At 42.5% G+C, this 15,255-nt stretch overlaps 1 protein-coding gene across 1 annotated transcript in view; it reads left to right on the top strand.

Moving 5' to 3' along the window:
- The window catches only part of cbx1a (chromobox homolog 1a (HP1 beta homolog Drosophila)), a 110,563-nt gene extending 96,313 nt beyond the window's left edge, over positions 1 to 14,250 (top strand). The window contains exon 6 of the mRNA XM_085785215.1: positions 14,237 to 14,250. The gene's annotated coding sequence lies outside the window, so the exon portion shown is untranslated. The remainder of the gene's footprint in view (positions 1 to 14,236) is intronic.
- Positions 14,251 to 15,255: the final 1,005 nt, after the last annotated feature.

A 15,255-nucleotide genomic window follows, 5' to 3' on the forward strand; every position in this document is an offset into this window, starting at 1 on the left:
TACAAAAAAAGCGTTCAGTTTTTCCTGTGGCTTCTTTTAAAAAGAGTGAAGGACGCTGAAAGTAAAAAGAATGTAGCTCGTAAGTGGCTGATTTCTTTTCTTTGTTTATTCACAAAGATGATTGATGATTTGATAAGACTGAAATGTGACTAAATTAAAAATATATTTTATCAAAGGGAAAAAATAAATATCTGGTTGAGTCACATAATCACATAATGTGATCTAAATATAATATAACTGAAGGATTGACTTATGTAAACTAAAAATGACCATAGTAAAACGTTTGTTTTATTTGTTGATAATGAGGTATTATTATCATTTATTTATTATCTATTATATTATGTATTATATTTTTACCTGATTCAATATAGAGTTGTGAGTCCTAATGTACTGTATGTATGTATGTATGTATGTATGTATGTATGTATGTATGTATGTGTATGGAATAAAACAGAGGTTATATGACTCTTTCTCACTTTCTCTCTCTTCATTTATTAGCATGGATGTCAATGTCAAAGATCTGTTCAGTTCACGGGTTAAAATAGAAATAAATAAATACATAAATAAATGTGTGTGCGTGTGTGTGTGCGTGCGTGCGTGCGTGCGTGTGTGTGTATGCAACCTGGGCGATGTAAAAATAATTATTTTTTCACATACTGTTTTAATTCAAAGTTGTGATCGCAATATGATTATATTTGTCTTTATCTCTCTATCTCCCTCTCTCTCACACACACACACACACACACACACACACACACACACACACTCACACATACACACACACACACAATGTTTTTTCTCTCTGGTATGAAGACATACAGTAAAAACACACACCAAATGAGGCAGACTCACGTGTTCTGTGTGTTATGTCATGTCTCAGTGTACTGGAACATCTGTAGAGTTTCAAAGTCGAATTTCAAATAATATATATTTTCATTCATAAAAACTTGACAAAGAAACAAAGACAAAGAAAGTTCACCAGAAACATTATCCGTCCTCCCATTAGTTGTAATTATCTTACCATTGTAGGGTCATGGGGGCGGGGGTCAGGTCAGCAGTCTATCACAGGACTGACATGTAGAGATGAACAACCTCACACACTCACATCCTCGTGAATTTTGGAGTTACCAGTCACTCAAACTCCACATGGAGACGCCCCAGTTTACCACTGCACCATCCTCCAGAATATTGTAGAACCAGGATGTTAAGTTAAATTAAGATTAAGAGACATTAGTCCTACAGTATTTTTCTGAGAGGAAGTAGCACCCGGTGGCAGACACAGACCATTTTAGAAGGAAAGACTCATCAAACTTAAATCACAGTTATTGTGTGTCTATATCTTTCATGCAAGTTGTTAGTGCTAATGTTTTAGTTGTTAGCTGTAAGGTAAACTACTTCATGGCTCCAAAGGTCTGGGTTAGTTGGAACAACAATAAAGCATACCGACAACCCAAACTTTAACTGCATTTACATTTTCCTTCAATTTCAGTGGCCTAGGTCTTGAAAGAGAATGACGATGGGGTTAGGGTTTAGGTTATAGAGTCAGACTATAACATACTTGAGACACACACACCTATTATGTTTTTTTTTAAGTGTTGAATAAAAAGCTTTCAATAACAAGTTTTTGTCATTATCCTTATTTAATAATGTAACATCTCACCCAGGGTGTGTTACAGCCCAGATGATGGGGTGAATTGTAACATATCACTCCTTATGCCTTTATTGTATTTTTATTCTTCTATTGTTTAGTGTTGCTCATCATGATATTACTTTATTTGTGTATCTCTGCATGTAAATGGGCATTATGTAATTGAGTGGAGGCAGTTGTTCTACTGCTGTATTTTGTTAAAAATCTATCCTATCCTTTAAGTATGTAACATCTGCTGCTAGGGATGTCTCAATCAAAACCTCACTAGAAGCTCCGCCTGGTTTGGATTCTGTCAGTGTCAGTGGTTAAAGACTGAATTTTCCAGAGCAGCCCTCCTCACCAAACAAATGGACCAGGACATTTAAACCAATAACAACAAGTGGTCCTGTGGTCAGAATGGCAAAATGTCAACATGGAATTCTTTAAAAAACAATGAAATTTTCTATTTTTAAACAATACACTGAGCGGAGAAAACACACTGGACCTTCACACGAATACTTGCAAACATGCATAGAGAGCTTTCCCACACCCCCACTTATTCAATCCATGTATCTGTCATGCAAATCCCAGCACAGAGACCACTCCTAAAACTCTCCAGACCAGTCCAGAGATAGATTACCGTCTGGCTGGAGAAGGCTGTCCCTGCAGAACTCCTTTAGAAGATTGGAGCATGTTCAGAGGCTACTTCTGATGCATAACACATCAACTTCTAGGAGAAGGTATTAATGATGTCACAGAAACTAAATCAATTACCTCAGGGGAAGAACCAGAAGCCACGGCTGACAGGAGAGGTTTGGATGTTGGTAAGAATCCAAAGAGGTATTTTATACTTTTCATCTGTTGCCTTGCTCCCCTGATCTGGTGGGTGGTTCTTTGCAGATGCCTTTTTCATGTCTTCATCTCTCCATATTATTTCTATTAGACTGTAGATGATGCAGCCAGTCACCCTTGTTCCAAATGGATTCAGTGTCAGCCTTTGTTTGGAGCCAGGTGGGAAAACTGAAGGTGTATGCTATATGAGCCTGATCACTGCAAATGTGATGGATTTTTTTTTAATGTCTTACTATCTTGAAATTTGACTTTTTACAATATTATAAACAGCAATGGTCTTTGTTTCAGGACCTTCCACCCTTTCAAGTGCTTAGCAGGCTGACTTGTCTTCCAAGACCTCATATTGACTTCATTAGAAGTTGTCCTTCTCTCCTCTTTCTCATCACCACTGACAGATTCATTGTAGCTCAATAACTCCCTCTCTTGAGACAAATCTGATTTTCAATGCTCCACTTTCTCAGGGCCATGGTCAGTGTATGATGAGGGGTGGAAGTCATTACTATTCTGTTAGCCCAGCTGATAAGACTATTTTCATTTTAAATTATTGATTGATAGCTTGCAAGCAATGCTTCTAAACACCAGTCACCTTAAAAGTCACCTGGTGTCTGTACTGTAGCTCAGGGAAGCCCTGTGTCCTGCCTCCCACCTTGTTCATTGCACCCAGGTGTGACAGAACAAAACAACTGGAAAGGCAAAGCAAGAGCGCTTATAGGCTTATAGGCTTCGATATGTTTAGAACCAAGGGTTACATGTGTAACCTCACATTTATTTGCATCATGACAACATCCTCTGCCCTTAGACCCTCACATTGACTGAGGGAAAAAAAACAGAGGACACTACAGGGTGAGCAACAGAGGAGGGATCCCCAACCCAGGATGGGCAGACATTACATAGATGTTGTACACAGACGAGAAAACAGTTTATAACATGGAATATGGAATAACATGGAACATGGGACTGTTCAGTCAAGAGGAGCTGATGAAGGCAGCTTCTGGTGGGCAGGCTGGGTCGTATGTAGGGAGAGCAGGCCAGCTTAATGGGAACACAGGTTCAGACTGGTTCATAAGGCCGGTTTAGAGGCAGAGGAAAGGAGGTGATGCAGGTGGTGGTTGGTGCAGAGGGATGGAGCTCTGGATAGATCTATGGAAACACAGAGAGAGTGTGAAACACCAAGGCCAAACCGCAAAGAACAATAGTGACAGTTTGAATTGTGCATGAGGAGAGGAGAGGAGAGGAGAGGAGAGGAGAGGAGAGGAGAGGAGAGGAGAGGAGAGGAGAGGAGAGGAGAGGAGAGGAGAGGAGAGGAGAGGGCTCCATGTGGCCAGATGTGTCCCCCAGCAGTCTAAACCTATAGTGTATGGTTCATGGCTACTGCCAGTCAACTAAAGGCTCTGTCATGTCCAAAAAAACACACCAAAAAACATCCAAATACCTCCATACAGCTCGTCTGTAATGTCCCTCTTGTATTGAAGCCCCAACATGAGAAATTGTTCCGAAAAAAGTTAAATAAGTCTATATTTTAAGCTTGTTTGTTTGTTGTTGTTTGTTTGGACGGACCAGGAAGAGCAGTGCTGGGAGCTTCCGCTACAAACAAGCTTGAAATACAGACTTAATTTTTTCCGGAACAATTTCTCATGTCGGGGCTTCAATACAAGAGGGACATTACAGACGAGCAGCATGGAGGTATCTGGATGGTTTTTGGTGTGTCTTTTTGGACGAAGAAAATTGAGCCCCGTTCGCAACCATCATATGGACATGCAGTGCTGCACGGAGCCCCGCTGTAACTCAGAGAAGGCACGGAGGACTCTGAAACTTCTCCCAGCCCTTAGTTGACATGAGGGTGAGTAGATAATGAGTGAAATTTGAATTTTGGGTGAACTATCCCTTTAACATTTCCATTTTTCCCATATTCTTATAAACTGTTTTCTTGTCTGTATACAACATCTACTGTATTGCACGTCTGTCCGTCCTGGGTGAAGGATCCCTCCTCTGTTGCTCACCCTGAGGTTTCTCCAATTTTTCCCTGTTAAAAGGGTTTTCCATGGAGTTTTTCCTCAGTGGATGTGAGGGTCTAAGGACAGAGGATGTTGTTATGATGCTATGTAAAGCTGTTTGAGACAAACTGTTTGTAAAAACGGGCTATACAAATAAAATTGCCTTGCCTTGCCCCCCAGTCTGTTCTAGAGATGCTGGGAACCACTAGCAAACCTGCATTTAGGGAGCAAAGTGTTGTACTAGGGCAATAGGGGACACTGAGATCTTTGAGATAGCCAGCTAAAATGTCTTCACTAAACTGATGCAAAAACTTGTTGTGATCCTCACAAATACAAAAACATAACACACATACACACACACGCCCTGGAGCTTGTGTTGCTGGAGGCCCCCTAAGTGAGTCCTTGAGTGAGACTGATGGGGTCAATTCCCACACATAGACCAGCCCTCTCTGACACACAAAGTTGTGCACTGTACTGTGTCAAGCATCTAAAACATGCACAGATACGCAGACATAAGCACACACACACGCACAGCAGCAGAGGCTTTACCTTGAGGCAGTACGGTGTCAGACGCTGCACCCACCCAGAGCCAGGCAAAAAACCTCATGTCACCCCTGCAGCACCCTGTTTTCCTATCAGGTTTCCATCTTTTTATTTCCTCTTTTAGGCTACTTCTTTGTCACATCTGTTTAATCCTCCTCAGCTACAGACAAGCAGAAAGAGAGGGAACCTACCAGTCAGTTTGAGAACAGTGTTTGCATTTTTATTCCCCTTTTCCTTACACATACCCTTTATGGTGTGTGTTTTGTGCCTTGCTCCTGTGTGTACAGTGGGACTCTGTGAGCGTGGAAAAGTATTTTTGGCAAACACAAAAAATTCAATTTGAAGAGAAGCGAAGAATAACTTAACCTGAGCAAAGGAAAATCATGTCTCTGCTCGGTACATGTACTGTATTTCCACATTTGTTTTTTCCACCTATGTCCCTCACTCAGATATATAGTCACGTGTTCCCCCACAAATCCCTTCTCTCTGTGCTGCTCACTCAACAGTGTTTCCTTTGTGCTCTAAATGTTTCTGTGCTGTCCTGCACACTTGTTCAGCCAGGAACAGAAGAAAGTATTATTGCTTGATTTGATTGGATTTGATTTGATTTGATTGATTGATTTTAAAAAATGGGACAGTACATATTCATGAACATTAAAAATGTAAATAGGCTATGTGAGATTATAGCCACCTGCCTGGTTTCCATCTCTTGTCCCATTGGCAGGTAGTTGTTGGATAAAAAGATTTAGACAAAATTACAACAGACCATTAAACCATTAAAAAAAGAACAATATGGAGTTGAGGGACCACATGAGGGTTGTATTGCATAAAGCCATAATAAAGGGTGCTGGATTGCTAGACTGTATTGCAGTCTGCCCATGGTAAAGTGCTAAATGGTATCTCAGGATACCCACAGTTTTTAAGTGGTGCCCTAACAAAAGTTGCTGCCTGGGGAGTGAAAATAAAACCCAAATAAATTATAATCATAGACTAGGTTGTATGCTACAGACTGAAAAGCCACTGACTCAACATGTGGTCCTGTGGTGCTTTGCTGCATTGAAGTCAAATTTCCCATACAGTGATTCCTAATCAGGGGTACAAGCACATTGCAAGGGGAGGGGGGTACATGGAAACATCTATTCATTTATTTCCAAAATGATAGGTAAATACTGTGTCATTAGACATTACTAAAATGGTACGTGCGTGTGACTAGTTCATCCTGGGAGACAATATTTATTTTATTTAACATTTATTTTACCAGGTTGTCCCTTGAGATTGGAGCTCTTTTGCGAGGCAGACCTGGCAATAACCAGTGGCACAACTCTGTGAAGACACATGCCAAGTCATGCCAAACACCAAAACAGCCAAATATAGGCAAGGAAACCTGGATGTGTGTGACATGAAACGAGCTCCCCATCTTTCTAACTTATGCCAGCACCGTCTCGGCGGCACCGCAACACAAAGACGCTCTGTAACCCGTAATCTCCTGTTTATGACAGATAACTCTACACAAATATACACAACATAACATTGTATATGATATAACGTCATCCAACGATCCATGGATTGCTTTCTCGCCAGCTTTGTTAAAACAAATGCACATGGCCGGGAGGAGGGTTAGCAACACAGCAGAAAAATCAGACTTGCACAGTTCCCCTTTAAACCTCAGTGCATACCATGTGTGTTGTTGGATGCTACATCGTACACCTTCTCATTAAGCTTTCCCATCAAGCTGGTGTAGACTAAGGGAAGAAGAACTTACACAGTTTAATAAAGATGAAGCGTCTGCCAGAGAGCAGAAGGCTCAGCTATGCTGGTGGAGTGTGACTGCTGAGCTACCATTTTAGTCTGGACTGAAATCATTGTTTGACGAAATGAAGTCAAGTTAGTGACCCCAAAAGGATGAATTTGCCAGACCTTGATGTCATCTCTTAACTTTATTTCAGTTGCCACAATGTCAGGTTGATGTGTCAGAAAGAGCTTGGAAACTACAGCAAGACATCCAATGACTTTGATAATCTTACAGTACGGTTTGTCCACTACTTTGGATCATGATGAATGTTCACATGTCAATAGTCTCAGCTCTACTGACTTTGTGTGAAGCTCAATCCTAATAAACCATAGCACACTGACATGCTAAACTAAGATGGTGAACCTGCTATATATCAGCTGGTTCACATGTACCATGCAGCTCAAAGCCTCAAAGGTCTGAAACCAGCTGTAAACTCATATTTTCAATGAAGTTTGTCTTGAAACTTACAAATATGCAGTATGTTATATATGATATGTTCTGTGTAAATGCTCATCAATCCTCTCTCTCTTTCTTTGTCTTTGCATGTTTCTCCCTGCAGGATCCACAACGCCAATGGCTGAGGCCGGTTTTCCTCTAATACTACACACATACTCTCAAGCACGCGCACGCACACACACACACACACACACACACACAGATGACACGAACACACCCAAATCGCGCAGTGACATCATGATGGAGTGTCAGGTGCTGCTGGCTAATTTCTGCCTCGACGTGTGTGTGCAAGAGGTGTAGAGCGGATGGGTATGAATACTAAACAGCCAGCTAATGATATATATTTTGTGTGTGTGTGTGTGTGTGTGTGTGTGTGTGTGTGTGTGTGTGTGTGTGTGTGTGTGTGTGTGTGTGGGTGGGTGAGGGTGGGTGGGTGAGCAGCAACTGGCTAATGATATCTATTTTCTTAGTGAACAAGCCCACTGTGTATCCCTGTAGTGGCTACTGCTGTTTTCCCCCACTCCTGCTGGCTGCACACACACACACACACACACACAGTAGAATAGACATCACCACAAACATTCATCATGCTCCCGCAATGAATTTAGGTATATGACATGCAAAATGGCTGTAGCTATAAATGAGTGATGATAATATTCCAGTTTGTAGTCTGGATATGCATTTCTTTCGACATCTTGTTGCTACAACTTCTCCTATAATGTGTTAATATTGTTTTAAGATGAGGCTGCACTCACCAGGGGCCTTATGTACAAAGCCCTGTGTAGCGTTTGTACAGAAACATTGCAGGTACACAAAGCTGGAAAGTTGCGTACTCAAATTAATCTGCATGCAGGTTTCTAAGTACATGAAACCACACCACACCACACTCCACCCCAGTGTTCATTTTGTTGACAAATAATTTCCATCATCATTTCCGGCAAAGTGACGTTCCAGATGATTGGATCGTGATGTGTCAATCAAGCTGCCATCTCCCTCCCTCCCTCCTCTGCATGTTCTACTCTTCGTGCACTAATAGCATGCACAATCAGAGTGTTCAATGAGTTACGACTGTGGAAAAGCGCTAGTGATCCAATGTACCAGACTGAAGTCTGGTAGGTGGTCATGTAGCTCTGAGCTGGATGCTGGATGCTTCATTATGATGTCAGGTGTTTTCTTTCACAGGAATGAGCCGTGAGAAAAAGCTGAAGGAAAGTTAGCGATGCTGCGCAGTGACACGTGACAGTATTGCTGCGTTCACACCGGGCGCGAGTAAAATATTCGCCTCGCTGTACTTGCTCGAGTTTGCCCACTGGAATATTTGTTTTTACTCGTGGCATTCACGCAAATATTTCGCTTGAGTTTGCATAAACAGGCAAATTCGCATCATGCCGTTAGCGTAATTCACGCCGCTGGCACAAATTTGCGTCTGTACATTGACTTTGTATGTAATCTTATCGCGCGAAAAATTCGCCTTGCGCCAACTGTGACACGTTGACCAAGTGTTGCGTGTTCCTGTGCTCTGGAGGCTTCAGAGAGAGAAGTCTGAGGAAGGGGCTTGGACTTTTGACTTTGTGTATTTTTCCAGGATCTCCAACTCTACCTTTAACGTGCTCAGTGCTGGTTTTATTGCACGTCGCATGATTTCACAGTATATTTAAGCGCTAGTGAACTACACAGTTCTCATTGCACATGTGTGCCTCACACGTCTGGTCTGTTCTCAACAGGGAAACAATGCATACGCTACAAGTACAGTAAAAGTGAATTTATGTCAGATTATGAATGAAAAAAAATACACCTCCTCTAATCCCTGAAACTATTAGAAATGGCTGTGTCCCCTCAAGAACTATTTTTCCCATACACCATGGAATAGATAAAAAGACATTTGAGGACATACGCTTCACATTAACTTTGCTAAATGCACTGGCACATGGACATGGCAAAATATAAGATATTGTTTCATATTTATTTCCTTAGTCCAGTGTTTCATCAATTAAAAACACATGGCTGTCATGGTATAAAAAGGACAATAGATATGGATAACATATGTTAAATATCATATTATAATCCACTTAAAAAAAGTCTCATGCAAATCAAATTAAGTGCTAATACTTCAAGTGCGAGTACTGACCATTTTAAATCGCGCACTTAATTTGTATGTATGTTAAATTATACTCCTGTACTTGGTCTGATGACCGTCGCCTGTAGTGTTAGGTACCTTAAATTGTATTTCATACCCCCGTACTCTTCAGGTGATTGTCGGCTCATCCAATGGCGGCAAATTATCTTTTTTATTCCACTGTCTCTATGTATTGTATTTATTTACCTTGTTTTATTCAAGATTTTTAACAATGTTGTACTGTCCTATTGTCCTAAGTGAGCTCTTGATAATCGTTTTCAAGTGTGGTTTCCCTTCTGCAAATGGCAAATAAACTGACTCTTTAAGTACATTGATAAGTTAATTGTTAGAAATGCATAAAAGCCATGGTGTCATATTTACGTACAAGGACCAGACCAATTTCCAGGTAACAAAGGGCTCTTCATCACAGGCTGTAAAGGTGGACTGGTCCAACCTCTGTTGTTTCATTTAGCTTCAGTTTGGTAACTGGCCTTTTTTGTTTTATGTGCAAGTTTAAAAGATGGCCGTGGTATTTATTCCCTATTTTCTTCATGTCACTGGATAAAAACTTAATTTTAGGCATTTGACCAAAAATCCATTAAATAAAAAACTGTTAAAGGGACAGTATGTAACTTATTTGGCTTTTTATTAGCAAAAATCAAATATTGCTTTCATAAACCGTATTTACCAAAGTCTAATCACAATCGCATACAAATTAAAGTTGTCTCGTAGCTTAGAATGAGTTGTTTAAAAATACAGGTGGCTGTTGCACCCACCGCAGGCTGCCATGTTGCATCGCCATCTTTGAATACGGTACGCGAAAGCGGACAAACTTGGCTCAAACGCTCTATTGAGCGTCTGTGACTAGTCTTGTGCCCGGAGGATGATAAATGTAGTTGTAGTTTTTGTTTTTTTCTGCTGTTATAAAACACACACGGTTCTACAGCTGAGCAGCATTAGCAGCTAGATCTCACAATGTTTTAGCAGCACCGTTGCTGATGCATACCATATCTATGTCCGATATCATATCTATGTGGCGCGGACTCTGCCTCGAGTACACATGGACGTCTGCGGATTGTTGTAGTTCAGCAGTGTGTGTATTGATGTCAAATCAAAACTATGAGCAGGCAATATGTTCCTTCCTCTCCCCAGGGGTTATGGAATTAAGCTGTGTCCCAATTCAGCATCTGCATCCTTCGCAGGACGCATTTGAAAGCCTCCTAATTCCTGTCCTAATTCAAAGGCTCCTCCAAATGTGGCCGACAAATCCGGTCTTTTCTTGTCTGTAACAACATCTATTGCACGTCTGTCCGTCCTGGGTGAGGGATCCCTCCTCTGTTGCTCACCCTGAGCTTTCTCCTGGTTTTCCCTGTTAAAAGGGTTTTCCATGGAGTTTTTCCTCAGTGGATGTGAGGGTCTAAGGACAAAGGATGTTGTTGTGATGCCATGTAAAGCTGTTTGAGACAAACTGTTTGTAAAAATGGGCTATACAAATAAAATTGCCTTGCCTTGCCTGTTCTAGTGGACACACTGCACCTATCCTTCGTGGCCTCCCATATCCCAAGATTCTTTGCATGCCGCCATTATTAGCCACCTAGCATGCTAGCTATCAGAACGTTGAGGCGGCTCTGCGCTGTAGCCATGGTAGCCCTGCTACGCGGCCAGATTGGAAGCGTGGTCTCCCGCTGAGCAGGGCTCTGCTGGCCACATGTTTTAGTCGTGCCACTGTTGTTGTTGCAACACACTGTATTTTACCCCCCCCCCCCCCTTTTAATTGTGTATCTTGTATCTGTGTTCTTTTTACTCGCTGCAACAATAATTGTCCTACGGGGACACAAATAAAAACCTTGAACCTTGAACATAGCCCAAGACGAGGAGCTGAGTAGCCGTTAGAAGTGTAAAAAGCCACCACTTTAAAATGTGCATGTTAGGATGTTGATTGCACTCGGACACAATCAGGAATTATTAACCCACGGTTGATGCTGCGGTGCCTCCAAAGCCGTTGCCTCCGTAGACCGAGTAGGCTGGGTCCTCCAGAGGATGCAGGACCTGAATTGGGACACAGCTAAAGTCAGAATGTATGACTGTTTTGGTCATGGGTATCAAATACATTATGGGATGAAACAAAATCCAAAGTCTGATTTCTGCTTCACTGTTTAACTTCCTGTTGAAGAAAGGGTTAATCCCCCATCCTGGTGATGTCATTCCTTTTCCCCAAGGCAAACTGACCCTCTGGAGACACAGACTGTAGGCCTGTGTGTGTCCCTCACATGTGTACATGTTGGAGTTGTTGTCTGTGTGTGGCCCTGTGTTTGACCATTTGCACACAGGACCTGCAACTCCCATAATCAGATTGTAACGATTGTAATGACATTTCAAGAATTCTATTTCACATTCTACACACACATACACACACACACACACACACACACACACACACAACAGACACACACACACACAACAGCTGGGAGGCTGACCTTTGACCTGTGTGGAGGTCAAGTCAGTTGGACATGTGGGCATCTGGTTCCAAACAAAGATGGTCTGTCTACATTTTGTGTAGGCACAGAATATACATATATTCATGTTAATACCAGTGTGCTTTAACTAGTGTCATTGTCAATCAAGGTGACATGCATTGGTTACACAACCAAAGACACACACACACACACACACACACACACACACAAACATGCATAGACACACACTCTGTCTCTGTCTTTCTCTGTCATGCACCCATGCAGACCTATCATTCCCAACTACACAAAGACTCTCTCTCTCCCTGTGTGTGTGTGTGTGTGTGTGTGTGTGTGTGTGTGTGTGTGTGTGTGTGTGTGTGTGTGTGTCTCTCTCTCTCTCTCATACACACAGAGAAAGGCTGTGAGTATGAGTGATGGTTGCAGCTCATGTCTATCCATTACAGAGGTCTGGCTGCAGACAGGTGAGCAGGCTGATACATGAGGAGGGCTTTATCTCCACTCACCGACTCCCCACACCGTCTCATTCAGTGGCTTGCAGCATTAACAGCCTCTGACCACTTCCCACCCCCACTACGCACACGCATGCACACATAACACCACACACCCGCATACAGAAAAGGAAATGTTTTCTTTTAAATCTACCCTTTAAATATATCCAGAGTCAGAGAGACCCATCAGTCACCGTTGATTATACACACAAATCAGGAGGAGCTTGTTTTTGAAAAAATAAATTATTATAGATTATTGAGCAGTTTTTAGTAGGATAATTAAAAAATAAGACATTAATTACCCCAAGTTCATTATTCAAATAAATGGTAAGAGTGCTTGTGGCAGAGTGCTCGTATGTCATATTGTAACTACGTTTTTGTATCTCTGGGAGGGCAACAGAGAGATTTCATGTTGAAGCAGAAGTAAGAAGTAAGTAAGTAATCACTTCTATAGAGTGTTTGGTCCGAAACACGGGTCTGTCAGTCACTCTGCTCTGCTCTGAGCCCAGGAGAAAACTTTCCTTGTATCCTACAACCTTTATCCAATGAGGAGAGAGAACGGCATAAAGGGGCAGTCCTCTCTGTGTGTGCAGCCAAGGGATGCGCGTGAATGTGGTGACGTAGGGACGAGGGCGGGGACTGCTAACTCCATCGGCTGACAGGAAGTTAGCCAAAACCACCGGATCGCTTACTGATAGCTTTAACTGTCTATTTGTCCCCCTGTCTGTCCCATTTAAGACATAATACTGAACTTTTTCATATTTGGCACACACATTCACTGAGACACAAATGGTTAATATTTCCCATGGATCTGGATAAATATGTGATCAGAATCTCTTCTGAGTGGCACTCAACAGTGAGCCGGTAATGGAAGCAATAAAGCAATAAAGCAGTGCTTCCATAAAAAACATTTTTTTTTGTGATTTTCACAGGTAAATATCCTTGATTTGTGTGGCTAAAAAAAGATGCAATGGAATATGTGGGTTGTTATGTGATGAAATTGCAGGAACTTGTAAAGACTGCAGGATTGGGGAGAAAAAAGGAATTTGATGAAAAACAAACAGAACAAAGTGATTCCCCAAACAGCCTGTCCTCACTTTTGTGTCTTTTGTGGGGGCGCTACTCTGCCAGAGCGACTCCTGACATGGCTCTGAGTGTCTGTGTGTCTGACAGGCTCAGGGGCAGGGTGCTCAAAGGCTGCGCTGCACAGTTGGATGCAGTCATCACCAGATGGTTCAGCATCTTTTGGATTCTGGTTGTGTTTCCAGCCAGTGGAGGGAGTCCTTAAAGAACCCCTCCCCATTCCCCAAAAAGACACGTCCTAAGGACACTAGACTCCAGGCCTGTGGCCCTCACATCAGTACTGTGCAAATGCATGGAGAGAGGTGTGTGTGACTTCCCCGGCCTACTCAGCATCTCTCATCTCAGAAAAGAAAAAGAAAGAAGAAATGAGTCCTTTACGCTGAGATGCTTCTGATTTCATCCCTGTTACGCATGGTGTTTGTTTATGTTGTGATCAGTGTACACCTCTCATCTTTGTTACACAGGGTTTATGGGTTACTATGTGTGTGTGTGTGTGTGTGTGTGTGTGTGTGTGTGTGTGTGTGTGTGTGTGTGTGTGTGTGTGTGTGTGTGTGTGTGTGTGTGTTGTTTTTTACACTGGGGCAACAGTTCTCACTGTATAGGGCAAACCCCTAGGACCAAAACACCTGTTTCCTCCTGGTGGAGGTTCGGCTGTCTGGCGTCGCTGTCTCCTTCGCCCATGTTGAAGGATAAAATCTGATATAAATTGTATAAATTTGATTGGTGAAGATCAGAATTGGCTGTGTTAATCCCACTCCACACCTTCTCTCCTCCTTCTTTCCCACCTGTGCTGGTAGGAGGGACGGAGGTGGGAATGCGGAGTACTTGCGAAACTTGCAAAATGCGCATGGACACATTAGCGCGGCTCACTGCGCTTAGACTGCGCCTGGTCTACGAAACTAGAGCCCAAACTGACAGAATTGCGGCGTGCCTCGCCCACGACGCATTTAAAGCTAACTTATTTTAATTTTTAAAAATATGTTCTTATGTGTTTTAGGCCAAATCATTCCAACAAAAGACTAATTAAATGAACGCAGCTGCGTTTTATTTCGTTTCCTTGAGCTAATGTTATCAACATCTTTTTTTTAAAATCATAACCAGCCATCAGCACCGTAAAATATACCCCCACCAGCACCAGCGAGGCGGGGGGCCCTGCATACAGTGGGGGCTCCTTTTTTTTTTTTTTACCGCAACATACGGTTCACGTCATGACAACTTCTGTATATTAGCTGTTTGATATTTCAAGAGACTTTATCACCTCTGTCATCGCCGTCACAGCGCCCCACCGACACCCACGGATGGCCCCGCATGTTTACATTACGGCGCAGCGTCAATATCAACTAACGTTCCTAACCAGTTCTTACAGATAACTAATCACTGTACGTTCTCACCAGCGTTCACCATGATTAGCGAACACATTAAATTCATGTTTCCATTGCGTTACGTTGCCTCGCATTGTGTCGGAACCGCTCAGTGGACTTGACTGGATGCTTTCAGTTTCACTGCTGCATCACTGAGGACGCGCTGTTACGGTATGAAACTCGAGCTACAGTGAACGCATCTTGGAGTGGTCCTACACCTCTGATCTTGTCCCTCTCCTTATTTTCTGTCTTTTCTCAGATCGCTCCACAGAACTCTGACGACGCCGTGTGTCAGTAATAAGTCTACTTAGCTGTGTGTGCCAGATATTGCGAGTGGGGACAGCTCTCGATTCCGACACACTGCTGTTCCGAACCCCAACCCCACAAACAAGAGGTAGCCTGAGCACACTCACACAAGTTAGCTAACTGTAACAACAGTCTTCTTCTTACTCATTTTAGGCAGCCG

Source organism: Trachurus japonicus, chromosome 8, assembly GCF_045865225.1.
Source record: "Trachurus japonicus isolate A0001 chromosome 8, Traja_1.0".
NCBI classification, from domain to species: domain Eukaryota; kingdom Metazoa; phylum Chordata; class Actinopteri; order Carangiformes; family Carangidae; genus Trachurus; species Trachurus japonicus.